Source organism: Crassostrea angulata, chromosome 2 (genome assembly GCF_025612915.1).
Source record: "Crassostrea angulata isolate pt1a10 chromosome 2, ASM2561291v2, whole genome shotgun sequence".
Classification (NCBI taxonomy): Eukaryota; Metazoa; Mollusca; class Bivalvia; order Ostreida; family Ostreidae; genus Magallana; species Magallana angulata.
This window is the reverse complement of record NC_069112.1, coordinates 2,910,700-2,923,615: the sequence shown is the minus strand read 5'-3', so window position 1 is coordinate 2,923,615 and position 12,916 is coordinate 2,910,700. Positions and strand designations below refer to the sequence as shown.

The following is a 12,916-nucleotide window of genomic DNA, read 5'->3' as shown; positions in this document are numbered from 1 at the left end:
GGATTGAACAAGCAGTACTGTTCAGCATATAAATCATTATAATTCCATCTTGCGACCTAACACGCGACATCAGTTCGCTTTTTCACAATATGCCTTGGCGGCAAGAATAAGATACACAATAAGTCTTAATAAATAATAGACTTTTAAGGCTTAAGTATACATTGCAATTTATTCGACTTTTAGATTAATTAGTTAGTTATATTTTTTCTTTGACTTAAATACTGGTGTAAATGCAACATGCCCAGGCATCACGATAAAACCGGATATGACGTATTGCAATGGTTATTCCCAAGTCTGTATCCAAGGGGTAAGCTTGAAACCATGCAGTGTCTGATTTGAAACATTAGTCATACGTTGATAGTATAATTGCTTTTAAAAAGATATTAGAATTAAAATTGCGCAAACATTATTCTATGCTTCCCTCCAAGATGATTCCTATATATTACAGGTATGTGAGGGATCACTTTGTAAAAAGATAGGAAACAACTCTACATGGGACGAATGTTATATCAGCCATGACGGTTCTCTAAATGATAACCAAAAGCTAAGACTCTGCAACCTCGCCTGCAAAAGCACGTAACTGCAAACATTTTTTCTTTTATCCTATGGTTGTTTATTTACTGCCTAATGATGGTGATAAAGATCAGTAGGCTCAATTTTGCTATTATATAAAAAAAATATTGAAACGATTTAATTTCGTTTTCAGATGAAAATGATACATGCTATGTTTCAGACGATAAACATATTCCGCACGAGTTTAAAATTGTTGTAGATGAAGTGAAGAATTACTTAAGATTGGATGCTGAGAAAGAAATCTCAGTAGCTGCAGGTATTTATTATGTTTATTTCGAGTCTTGTAGTTTTATACTCTTTAAATCAAGAAAGTATTTTTTGTGATTCATTTTTCCTTTTGTATATATTTTTTTAATTGTCTCAATCATTTATTTGCATTTATGTGATAAATATAAAAACATATTTTCATTGCAAGGTTCCTAATTAGGGCACCGCTCTGCAGGCGCCCTATAGTGATTAGTCTGCCCGTCTTTTCCTCCAAGATCACTTGTCCGAAACATATCTTTTTTCCTTCGACACAATCTGGCTTAAACTTTACATAGAACGAAGTTTTACGGTTTTAAGGTCAACGATTAAGGCCATAGCATAATCAGATTTTTTTTAAAAAAATCTTTGTCAGGATCAAATATTCTCTCCCCTCAGTCCAATCTGGCTTACAATACACCAAGAAAATGCCCTTGAGGGTCAAGGGTCAAGGTCATATCAGATCACGCAAAAACGTTTCATAGCATGATTACCATATATACTCTCTCTTTACATCTAAACATCGACAAAATCATCTCCCGTCAGTTCTTCAGTACTTTGATTACCATATATACTCTCTCTTTAGACCTATATGACTCACACTTCACCTAAACTGAGCATATGGGTATAGGGTGTGCAGCGACCTTAAGCCAAGTTGCAAGGATAGATGTTAAGGTCATAACAGATCTCCAGTTTTCGACAATGAATTATTTCCCATTGGCATAATCTTGCTAAAAATAAACAAAAAAGAGGTATTGAGCTTGAGGTAAAGTTCTATGTCAAACAGAAAATTTGTAAGTCATAGGTCAATGTCAAACAAAATCATCTGAAATGATTTTATCCTATTTTCCATTATTTAAGCGGGCCCTTTGAGATATTCATCATCTCATTGATGTAAAGATAATGAAATATAACTTGCATTGTTTTAGTGCTTGCTTCATCATAGCAGAGTTTAACCAGGCAGTTTCAATAACTATTCGATAATAATGATGGTATGTCAGCATAACCTTACATAGAGAACGAAACACATAACTTTAAAATATCTAGCTTATCCTTTGTTGTTTAAAAAATAAAATTTGCATTGTTACCATTTATGGCCACCATTGACACATAATTACATTTCAGGCACACACAATTATCGTGGTTTTCATTAGGTATTATTTCATTTCAGGCCCGCCCTGTGACAGTTACCGCGGTTATTGTGACGTATTATAACATTTCAGGCACACCCTGTGACAATTACCGTGGCATTCGTGACATATTATTACATTTCAGGCACACTCTGTGACAATTACCGCAGTATTATAATATTTCAGGCACACCCCGTGACAATAACTACGGTTATTGTGACGTATTATAACATTTCAGGCACACCTTGTGACAATTATCGCGGTTATTGTGACGTATTATTACATTTCAGGCACGCCCTGTGACAAATACCGCGGTTATTGTGACGTGTTATTACATATTAGGCAAGCCCTGTGACAATTACCGTTGTTATTGTGACGTATAAGTACATTACAGGCACACCCTGTGAATATTACTGCGGTTTTTGTGACGTATTGTTACAATTCAGACACGACCTGTGACAATTACCGCTGTAATTGTGACGTTTTGTTACATTTCAGGCACTCCTTGTGACAATTATCGCGGTTATTGTGACGTATTTCACAGATGTCGTGGTGTCGACAATGACGGGCCCCTAGAAAGATTGAAGAACCTGATTTTTGGAGAAGAGACTCTTTCGTCTATCAAAGACTGGATTTTTGTGAGTACATGTTTTCTCTTTGAAATCTCCGTATTTTTGTGTTTGTCTTTGTTCAGAATGTTTATCAATATATGATAAATATAAATAAATATAGTTTCATTTTCTTAACATAAGACCTGTTTTTGTCTAACTTTGAGTAACATCAGGGGTGTTGTTTGTTTCAGGATCATTGTGATTGTGTTCTCTTTTTTAAATATCTAATTTAAGGGGGATAGTCGGCCATGTTGTACATTTGAGAATAATAATGTAAACATTTCTTGAACTAGCTTGTTTCTGTCCAAAACTGGCCAAAAATGATGTCAAAAGATATAAAGGAAATAATTATGAAGTCTTATATGTCATTTTGTTTAAAAAGTATGCACAATGCATTTTTAATCACTCAAAACAGCTGTCGGACTGGACAGCAACAGTCTTATTTTGAAGATTAAAAAATCGGAAAACTATGAAGGGGATTCATTATTGTCATCTCTACAACCATTTGTTGAGAAAAAGTTTGAATTTTGATCATTTAGGTTGTAACTTTGCCTCAGATAGAGTACCCTTATTTTATTAGTCGGCATGGGATCTATTTTAAGAACATAAAAAATCCAGTTTAAACTTAGAACTCCTGTGTCTGTAGAGTCACATTGACGTTATATTTTCATAGAAAAAAAATAAATGCCAATTCAAAAAAATCCGTTTGGAATTTGATATGCATCTCTTTACCTGTCCCATATTTGTTTAAGGGGATGTTCTTTAAGAATAAATTGAAGTATAATCCTTGAAGAAATGGGAAAGTAGTCCAAAAAGTGATTGCTTTCAATTAAAAAAAAGTATTCATCATATTTAAATGATAATAAATCTGCAATTTACATCTATAGACAAAGACAAATATATCTTGTGGTTTTTGAGCCCCATTCTAAGAATAGGATTTCTTACTTTGAGACAAAGTTACAGCTTAAATAAGCAAGCTTAGACATTTTTCTGAAAATATGGTTGTAAAGAGAACGCCAATGAACCCCCTTCATATTTTTAAGATTTTTAAATCTTCAAAATAAGTCTGTACCTGTGCATTTTGACATTTAAGTGATTAAAAGGGCATTTTCTGTTCTTGTATGCATACTGTTTAAACAAAATAACATGTAGGACTTTATATTTATTGCTTTTATATCTTTTTGCATCATTTTTGACCAGTTTCGGGCTGCACCATCCAGATCAAGAAATGCTTACATTCTTAAACTCAAATAAACAAAATGGCCGCACATCCCTCTTAAGATATAACGGACGTGTCTTTATAAAGCATCGGTCTTTATTTTTTCGGAGGGGGGGGGTCGTTTAAAAGAAAAATAGATTTATTTTTGGGGCAATGTTAATAATGATATATTGATAATGTCATTAAACTGAGTTGCTTTTTTGCGCAGGTGGGATTCGAAATGAATTTAATGGATATGTCTTAAAAAATTTGTTTACAGGGAGTGGGGGGGGGGGGGTAACTGCATACATAATTGATTGCCATGGTCATGTACAAGTTTGCTTTGTTTCGAGGTACACTGATGGTGTGTAATGTTGTTTATAATGTATAAGCATGCTTTGTTTTCAGATACTCTCGGGTGTGTAATGTTGATTGTCATGTATAAGTTTGCTTCATTTACAGGTACATTTGTTGGATGTGATGTTGATTGTCATGTATAAGTATGCTTTTTTCACAGATACACTGGTGGGGTGTAATGCTGATAGCCGTGGGGGCGGCGGTTGTAATGGGTGTCTTCATCAAAGTCTGCTCTGTAAACACAACTAGTGAAAACCCCAAACACAAAAAGATCAGAAAACAGGTGCGTGATTTACAAATCAATAAAACGGAACATTCTATAGAATAGTAAGCTGTATAGTTATACATCAGAAATCAGGTGCGTGATTAACAAATCAATAAAGCGGAACATTCTATAGAATAGTCAGCTGTATAGTTATACATCAGAAATCAAGTGCATGATTATATAAGGATATAAACGATTGAAACAGAGGAGTGCTCTATTTATAATGGGTAAGTTATACAGTAAACAAACAAGGACACGTGTACTTTTTAAAATCAAAGAAAGAATTAATATAAACATGTACAGAGAACGTTATTCCTTTAAACTGATATAATAGCTGCATGATATATATGATCTGTTAAAGTGTAAATTAGTAAAACAACCCGCTAAAGATCGTGTAGTAATTTGGAGTTGTGGATATTGAGAATGGTCAAAATACAAACAAATCGATTAACAGACAAGGAACTTAATAAGTGGTTCAACATAAATCTTTTTTTCAAAATATCATAACTAAATATCTTTGATTTACAGAATGATAAAAAGAGAGGACCCGTGAAGAACCCTGGACCGTATTATAACAATGGTAAAAAAAATCCCCGCGAGGGAAAAGACAGACCACGTGATCACAGAAATACAAGGAATGTCGAAATGGGCAATATATGACACAAACGTCACGTGACATTGTTACGTCATATCGTGCCAAATGTAATATGATCAAAAATTATTTTAACTTTTTATAGATAATGTTTAAGAGATTTAAAAGATTACAGCAGAAATATCAATTTCTTTGTACAACGAAGTAAACATATTAACAAAGTTTTTTGAAAATGTGTACGTTAAGTTTGGAATTTTAACCAGGCTAGGAACTTCGACATTTTCGGATTGGTTGCTTTCAAATTATTACATTTACGACAAATCTGTAGATCATTAATTGTATGTCGTAACGTTTACATTTACACAAATGTGTAGGTCCTTATTGTATGTGGTAAAGAGATTATAGCTACTGCATGTTGTACAAAGTATAAAATCTGTAGAATATTAATTGTACATGTATGTAATAACGTTAACATTTACGACAAATCTGTAGATCATTAATTGTATGTGATAATGTTATCATAGCTACTAATTAATAGAAGGCTTTTTCTCTATTTTTGCAAACTCAAAGATTATGTGATGTAAGCTTATGAATTCTTTGACAGATGAGATTGATTAATTATTAAAGCGCTAAGCATAGCTCATTGTCGTTAGACTTCTATTTCCGGTGCAAGGAATAACTGCCCTCTATGGGCAGAAATATACATCATTTAAACTGGTAAGAGGTATAGGGAACCAGTTATCTGGGTGACGGAAATGGCCGAGTAGATACGATTGGTTTGCGGGGCTTACGTACATCAGCACGGGATGCTACGCAGTGATGAAAAAATATAGTGCGTATTCAGAAGCTAAAATATAGAAAAATAAAATCGATTCTTTGCAAGAAAATGTCAAAAACTGTGATAAATTACTGTTCAAAAGGTATAATTTGTAATTTTAACATATCTTTTTTCAGGCAAGTATCCATATATACAAGTCGTGTTCAGCTTTAATTCACATCATCTTCAGAAAGTAACATATATTTAAAGAAATCTGGCCTTCGATACTTTAAATTGATATTCATTAAACATAAACCAAAATTTCAATAAGGCTCATTTCCGCCTACGCTTGCACACAGTAAAATTTCTTAGAACCAAGCTAGGTTAGCGCTTTTCAGTACTTTGATGTTTATTTAGTCATTATTTATACGGTTGCTTTCATGACCAGGATATAAACACTGGTTTGAGGACGATATAGTCCCTCCTGTCCGCCTACTCAATCATACGTGTTCATTGTCTGTGTTCACGTAGACAACAAGACAAGTTTGCTTTGTCCATAATTATCATTTTACATGAAAATAAGTTTCTAATTAAAATAAAACCGTAAGAAACATTGATGTCTGTTGTTATACAAAATGATTGCTTAATGCTATGCTGTTTTAAATGAATGTTCAGTTCTTAAAATTTATGAAACACTTGTTGTTTTCATGTCCTTTATGTGGTCAATATCTGTGTCCAATTGTCTGTTGTATTTTTAATGTGGAATAAATCATTGCTGGTTTCGAGTTTTACAGTTCTTTTGATTTGATATTCCAAAAACGTTTACAGTTCTTTTGATTTGATATTCCAAAAACGTTTAAACTTTTTATTCTGAATCCATTTCTGTAAGAAAAACAAAAATTGCAAAGAAAAAATCGTTTCTTCAAAACACGACACTCTACCTTTCTAGATCGTGTTCGATGATATGTCGCATGGAATTAAATAAATCGTCATTTGCTAACACTTACCAAGCACTGCTTGCACTGTTAGGCTAACATAAGAAGTTTCTCAAAGTTATGTCCCGCATAACACAGAAAGATGAACAAGGTTCCTAAATGTTAGTATTCCACTCCCTGGTAGGTTAAAGTATTCGCCACTAAAACACTGTAGTCCACTCACTTCTAGGTTAGAGTATTCACCACTAAAACACTGTATCCCTTTCACTGGTAGGTTAAAGTATTCACCCCTAAAACATTGTATTCACCCCTAAAACATTGTATTCCACTCACTGGTAGGTTAAAGTATTCACCACTAAAACACTGTATTCCACTCACTGGTAGGTTAAATTATTCGCCACTAAAACACTGTATTCCACTCACTTCTAGCTTAGAGTATTCACCACTAAAACACTGTATTCCTTTCACTGGTAGGTTAAAGTATTCACCCCTAAAACACTGTATTTCACTCACTAGTAGGTTAAAGTACTCACCACTAAATCACTGTATTCATTTCACTAGTAAGTTAAAGTATTCACCACTAAAACACTGTATTTCACTCACTGGTAGGTTTAAGTATTTATCACTAAAACACTGTATTCCACTCACTGGTAGGTTAAAGTATTCACCACTAAAACACTGATAGGTTAAAGTATTCACCACTAAAACACTGATAGGTTAAAGTATTCACCATTAAAACACTGTATTCCACTCACTTATAGGTCAACGTATTCACAACTAAAACACTGGTAGGTTAAAGTATTCACCACTAAAACACTGTATTCCACTCACTTATAGGTCAACGTATTCACAACTAAAACACTGGTAGGTTAAAGTATTCACCACTAAAACACTGTATTCCACTCACTGGTAGGTTAAAGTATTCACCTCTCAAACACTGTATTCCACTTACTGGTAGGTTAAAGTATTTACCACTAAAACACTGTATTTCACTTACTGGTAGGTTAAAGTATTCACCTCTAAAACATTGTATTCCACTGACTGGTAGATTAAAGTAATCACCACTAAAACACTTTCTTCTACTCACTGGTAGGTTAAAGTATTTATCACTTAAACACTGTATTCCACTCATTGGTAGGTTTAAGTATTCACTACTAAAACGCTGCATTCCACTCACTGGTAGGTTAGAGTATTTACCACTAAAACACTATATTCTACTCACTGGTAGGTAAAAGTATTCACCTCTAAAACACTGTCTTCCACTCGCTGGTAGAATACAGTACGAGGGTTGTCCCAAAATAGCGTAGACAAGTGGCGTTATTCAGTTAATCGAAGACAAAGGAAGATGAAATTTGTGCCACAAAGGGTTCAAGAAATTTGCATTCAAATAATGTTTTAAAATCGAATATTGTTTGAGATTAAATTAGTGAAATGAAAGCATGTTAGATCAGAAATTCTACATGCGGCGCAATGTCAAAAACAAAAAGTTAAAATCAACATAATGAATTGAAAATTGGGCGGAAAAGTACTTTTCGAATGAAAAAATTCAAATAAAATATACACCGATATTTGATAATAATTATATTATTTACTCTGAAAATGTTTTGGCTATAACAAAACTTTTAAATATTTTATAACGCGTTTTGTGACAAGTTGAAAATTAAGTGGTAATAAAATGACGTTTTCAGCGTTTAAGACGGCGCAGCAGTAACTGATACAATTTTGTAAAGACCATCAAATAAATCCCAAGCGGCTTTGGAAGTAAATGAAATTAACAGAATCGATGAGAAATGCGTTTTGTGAATTAGTTAAACAATATTGAAAATATTTGAACAAGCATGATGACAATAAGTGGAAAAAAGAAACCCCGAACGATATCAATGGACGTCAAAATGTTGAACGACACATTTCGGTAAGACGGACGTTAGACAACAAGTAATACAGGGCAAGTTTGGAGCCGACCGATCGTTTGTACTTAGAAAATATTTAAAAACAAAACAAACTAGAAATATATATTGAATGTGCACGCAGAGTACATGTTCAAAGATAATATTTTTTCTAAGACATTTTCGGAAATAAAACGTAAATGTTGTCGTGAACGATGTGGAGGGTTTAGCAACAACGTAAAACTGGAAATTTTTGACGTCGCACATTGCGCCGCCTGATAAAACTTGTTGTTACTAATTATTCATTTTCTCGAGAAATAAATAAAGTACAGATTTGAACTTTTCAGCATTGTTTGCCAAAGGGTCATTGAAGAAAACATAGAAGTCTAATGAAATTGCAGTGAACAGATTATAAATTATGTGTCCTGTCTACATTATTTTGGGACAACCCTCGTATATACCACATAAACACTGCACACAGATGTTTATTGAATGTTAAAACATGAAAAAAACCTGCGTTGTACGTCCCACAAAAATATGTTTAAAAAGTATAAAAAGCTGAGAGTGACTAATGAATGTTAAAATTCATCCAAACTATTTTGTTAACTGTAGATGCAAACTTTTATAAACTGTAAAAAAAATCGTTATAAAGGTGTTAAATGTCGTTATTATTCACCTCTACGGGACCCAAAATCAGTCCGCTATATCCGTAAATTTGTTATATCCGAATTCGTTATAAACGTAAAATTTGGAAAGATTTGTTAAGAATTTTACCGGGGACTCCAAAAAACTTAAAAACAAAAATCTTCGGATATATCTGAAAATTCGCTATATCCGTGTTCGTACTAAACGAGTTTTACTGTATTGTTGCATTAATTTTTTTAGTTCATGTATTATGTTCTACTAGAATATAAATCACATAAAGCCATTTTTGTTTATATCATCATTGGTTAAAAGGATATCTGAAAGTTTTTTTTCTTTTTTGTTTGAACAAACCAAGAGTACAATGTAGTCACAAACTTCTAGATGCTGAATAACACACATGGACTGTTAATTGGTGCAGTGACGTTTCTGATTGGTTGCAATGGACAAGTCCCGCCCCTTAACCCGTGACGTCCGACATATTTACTAGAAGTCTTTTGTGGTGGTTGTTTCCATTGGAATTGTTACGCTTGCAATTTTAATAAATTTCTATGTAATGATATATAACGTAACATTAACTAATCTGTTCTTCTTTTGATCATTTCATCTTGAAATTTTAATTTTGTCACAGATGCTATCACGCTGACCGCCATGTCTAGTGAACAGATATCAAAGGATTGCTACTGCAAGAAAAAAAAGCCAAAAAACAAGAACAAGAATAGTCGTGCAAGGATTGAAGCAAAAATAAAAAGATTGGAGGAAGAGAGGGAACTAAAACTGGTTTCATTGGTTGATCTGCAGACTTGTTGTCCAGGTCGTTGTATCGACCATAGACCGAAATGATGACTTCAATTGAGAATGTTGATAATTTAGTTTTATCAACTTGTTTGTCAGTGGCTTGCCCCGTTTAAAAAAATATATTTAGAAATTTAGGAAACACTGACCTCTAAAATAATAAGAGGTCAGATCAGGTGCCATGAAGTAAACATTCTCTACCGACCGACCACACCCGTCGTTTGCTCTTTGTCGAAGTCGGGAACACGGAACAATTCGTAGTGAACTCAGTGGTTAATAATGTACCTGTCACGTGACCGGCGTAGAATGGTGATTCGGCAAATTAAGTAAACCGACGAAATACACAAATGGAGGAACAAATTATTGCAACAGCTGTTGGTGTAACTATTGTTACAGATGTAATAATTTAGTAAGAATAGTAAAAAAAAATCCAAAATGTCTCCTTTGAAACGCTTCCTCTAGCCTATCAGATTTCACAACAAAGTTAAAAATATGTCTACGGGGATTATGTATTGCAACAGATATACGGATGATAACGTTTGAAAAATATGCGAGGTAATCCGATTGACTTCCAAATGCAGAATGGACGTCAACATTTCCCATTATAAATCTTCGTAAGAAATCATTGTTCGTTCCTGTGAATTGTTCCTAGTGAAATAAAAAATGATAATGAGGGAATGAAGTAATCTTGGATAATTTTCTTTACATGCATTTCAACTCCACTTCTTTTACAGATAACTGTATTTTCTAACATTGAAAAACGCCCAAATGTGCTATGTAAATATCTTGTAACAGACTATATATGTGTATAAGTATGGTGTTAATGCTTTGCTTTGATGTAATCATTTGATATCAAAAAGTGGACTAAACATCCAGACGTACGTTTTTTTTAGTTGAAATGCAATGTCATTGTGGTAAGTCATAAAGTTTATCACCTATTTGCACTGTCATTGTGGTAAGTCAAAAAGTTTATCACCTAAAAGTTTATTACATATCTGCCCTGTCATTGTGGTAAGTCAAAAAGTTTATCACCTATTTGCACTGTCATTGTGGTTAGTAAACAAGTTTATCACAGATTTGCACTGTCATTGCGGTGAGTCAAAAGGTTTATATTTGCACTGTCATTGCGGTAAGTCGGCTAGTTTATCACATATTTGCACTGTCATTGTGGTAAGTCTAAAAGTTTAGCACATATTTGCAATGTCATTTGCAGTGTCATTGTGGTAAGTCAATAAGTTTATCATATTTGCAATGTCATTGTAGTAAGTCAACAAGTTCATCACATATTGCAATGTCATTGTGGTAAGTCAAATAATTTATCTCATTTTTGCAATGTCATTGTGGTAAGTCAAATAGTTTATCACGTATTTGCCCTGTAATTGTGGTAGGTCAAATAGTTTATCACTTATCTAATTTAGATATATTTTTACAAATGTTAAATAAGTTCTGGACAGGAGATATGACCAGAGCATGAAAAGAACGTTCGTAAACTATTTCATTTTATTATTATTCGAATTGAAAAAAAGATATAAAGTTTTCGCATTAGATAAAAATTGTCTCCAGTACCTGTGGTGACTGACTTGATACGTGACTCAATGTTCACATGTATAACATGGTGACTGACTCGATACGTGACTCAATGTTTACATGTATAACATGGTGACTGACTCGATACGTGACTCAATGTTTACATGTATAACATGGTGACTGACTCGAAACGTGACTCAATGTTTACATGTATAACATGGTGACTGACTCGAAACGTGACTCAATGTTTACATGTATAACATGGTGACTGACTCGATACGTGACTCAATGATGACATGTATAACATGGTGACTGACTCGATACGTGACTCAATGTTGACATGCATAAGATGGTGACTGACTCGATACGTGACTCAATGTTGACATGTATAACATGGTGATTGAGTCGATAGGTGACTCAATGTTGACATGTATAACATGGTGACTGACTCGATACGTGACTCAATGTTGACATGTATAACATGGTGACTGACTCGATACGTGACTCAAAAAGAGAAACTACAATCTATTGAGGTTAATTCTTTAACATATTGGTGAAAATCCTCGTGTTTGACAGAACGCAATGAAATTGTTTGGTGTACTTAGAAAAGTGCTTCCTTTCTCATCACAGTTGCTTTTGATTGTTGTCTCTGGTAAACTGTTTTGAAAAAAAAAATAAAGAAAATAATATGCTTTTTATGTATTTCTTTAACATTGTATTGAATATTTGTGAGAATAATGTTTACATAATCGGTCATATTCAACTACACTCTCAAATTTAGTAAGTCTTTCGCTGCGAAGAGAAAAGTTGTGTTGAACAAGGTTTTTTTCTTTAGAAACATGTTAAATGGAATAATATTTTAATGATTTGCTAAGAATTTCAAAAACAAAGAGTTTCATTATCTACATACTTCCTCTAAGCCTTTAAGTATAGAAAAAAGATAACAAAAAAAACAATGACGTTATTGTTCAAATAAAATCATTCATATCTCAGAACAGACGTTTTCTTAATCCTAATTTTGATGTGAGAGGAACTGTAGAATTGACAATCACCTATGTGTGTGGTACCAATGGTTTAGGACATGATGTGTTTGTTTTAGTTGTATATGTATCTTACTTTATACCACATAACGGGAAAATTAACAATCATCTCTGTGTGTGGTACCAAGGGTTAAGGACATGATGTGTTTGTTTTAGTTGTATATGTATCTTACTTTATACCACATAACGGGAGAATTGACCATCACCTCTGTCTGGGGTACCAAGGGTTTAGGACATGCTGTGTTTGTTTAGTTGTCGATGTATCTTATTTTATACTACATAACGGGAGAATTGACAATCACCTCTGTGTGTAGTACCAAGGATTTAGGACAAGATGTGTTTGTTAAGTTGTAGTTGTATCTTAC

General features: G+C 33.5%; 1 pseudogene; it reads left to right on the top strand.

The window, feature by feature from the left end:
- Positions 1–5,190, top strand: part of LOC128171437 (talin-2-like) — a 333,309-nt pseudogene extending 328,119 nt beyond the window's left edge.
- The last annotated feature ends 7,726 nt before the right edge of the window (positions 5,191–12,916 follow it).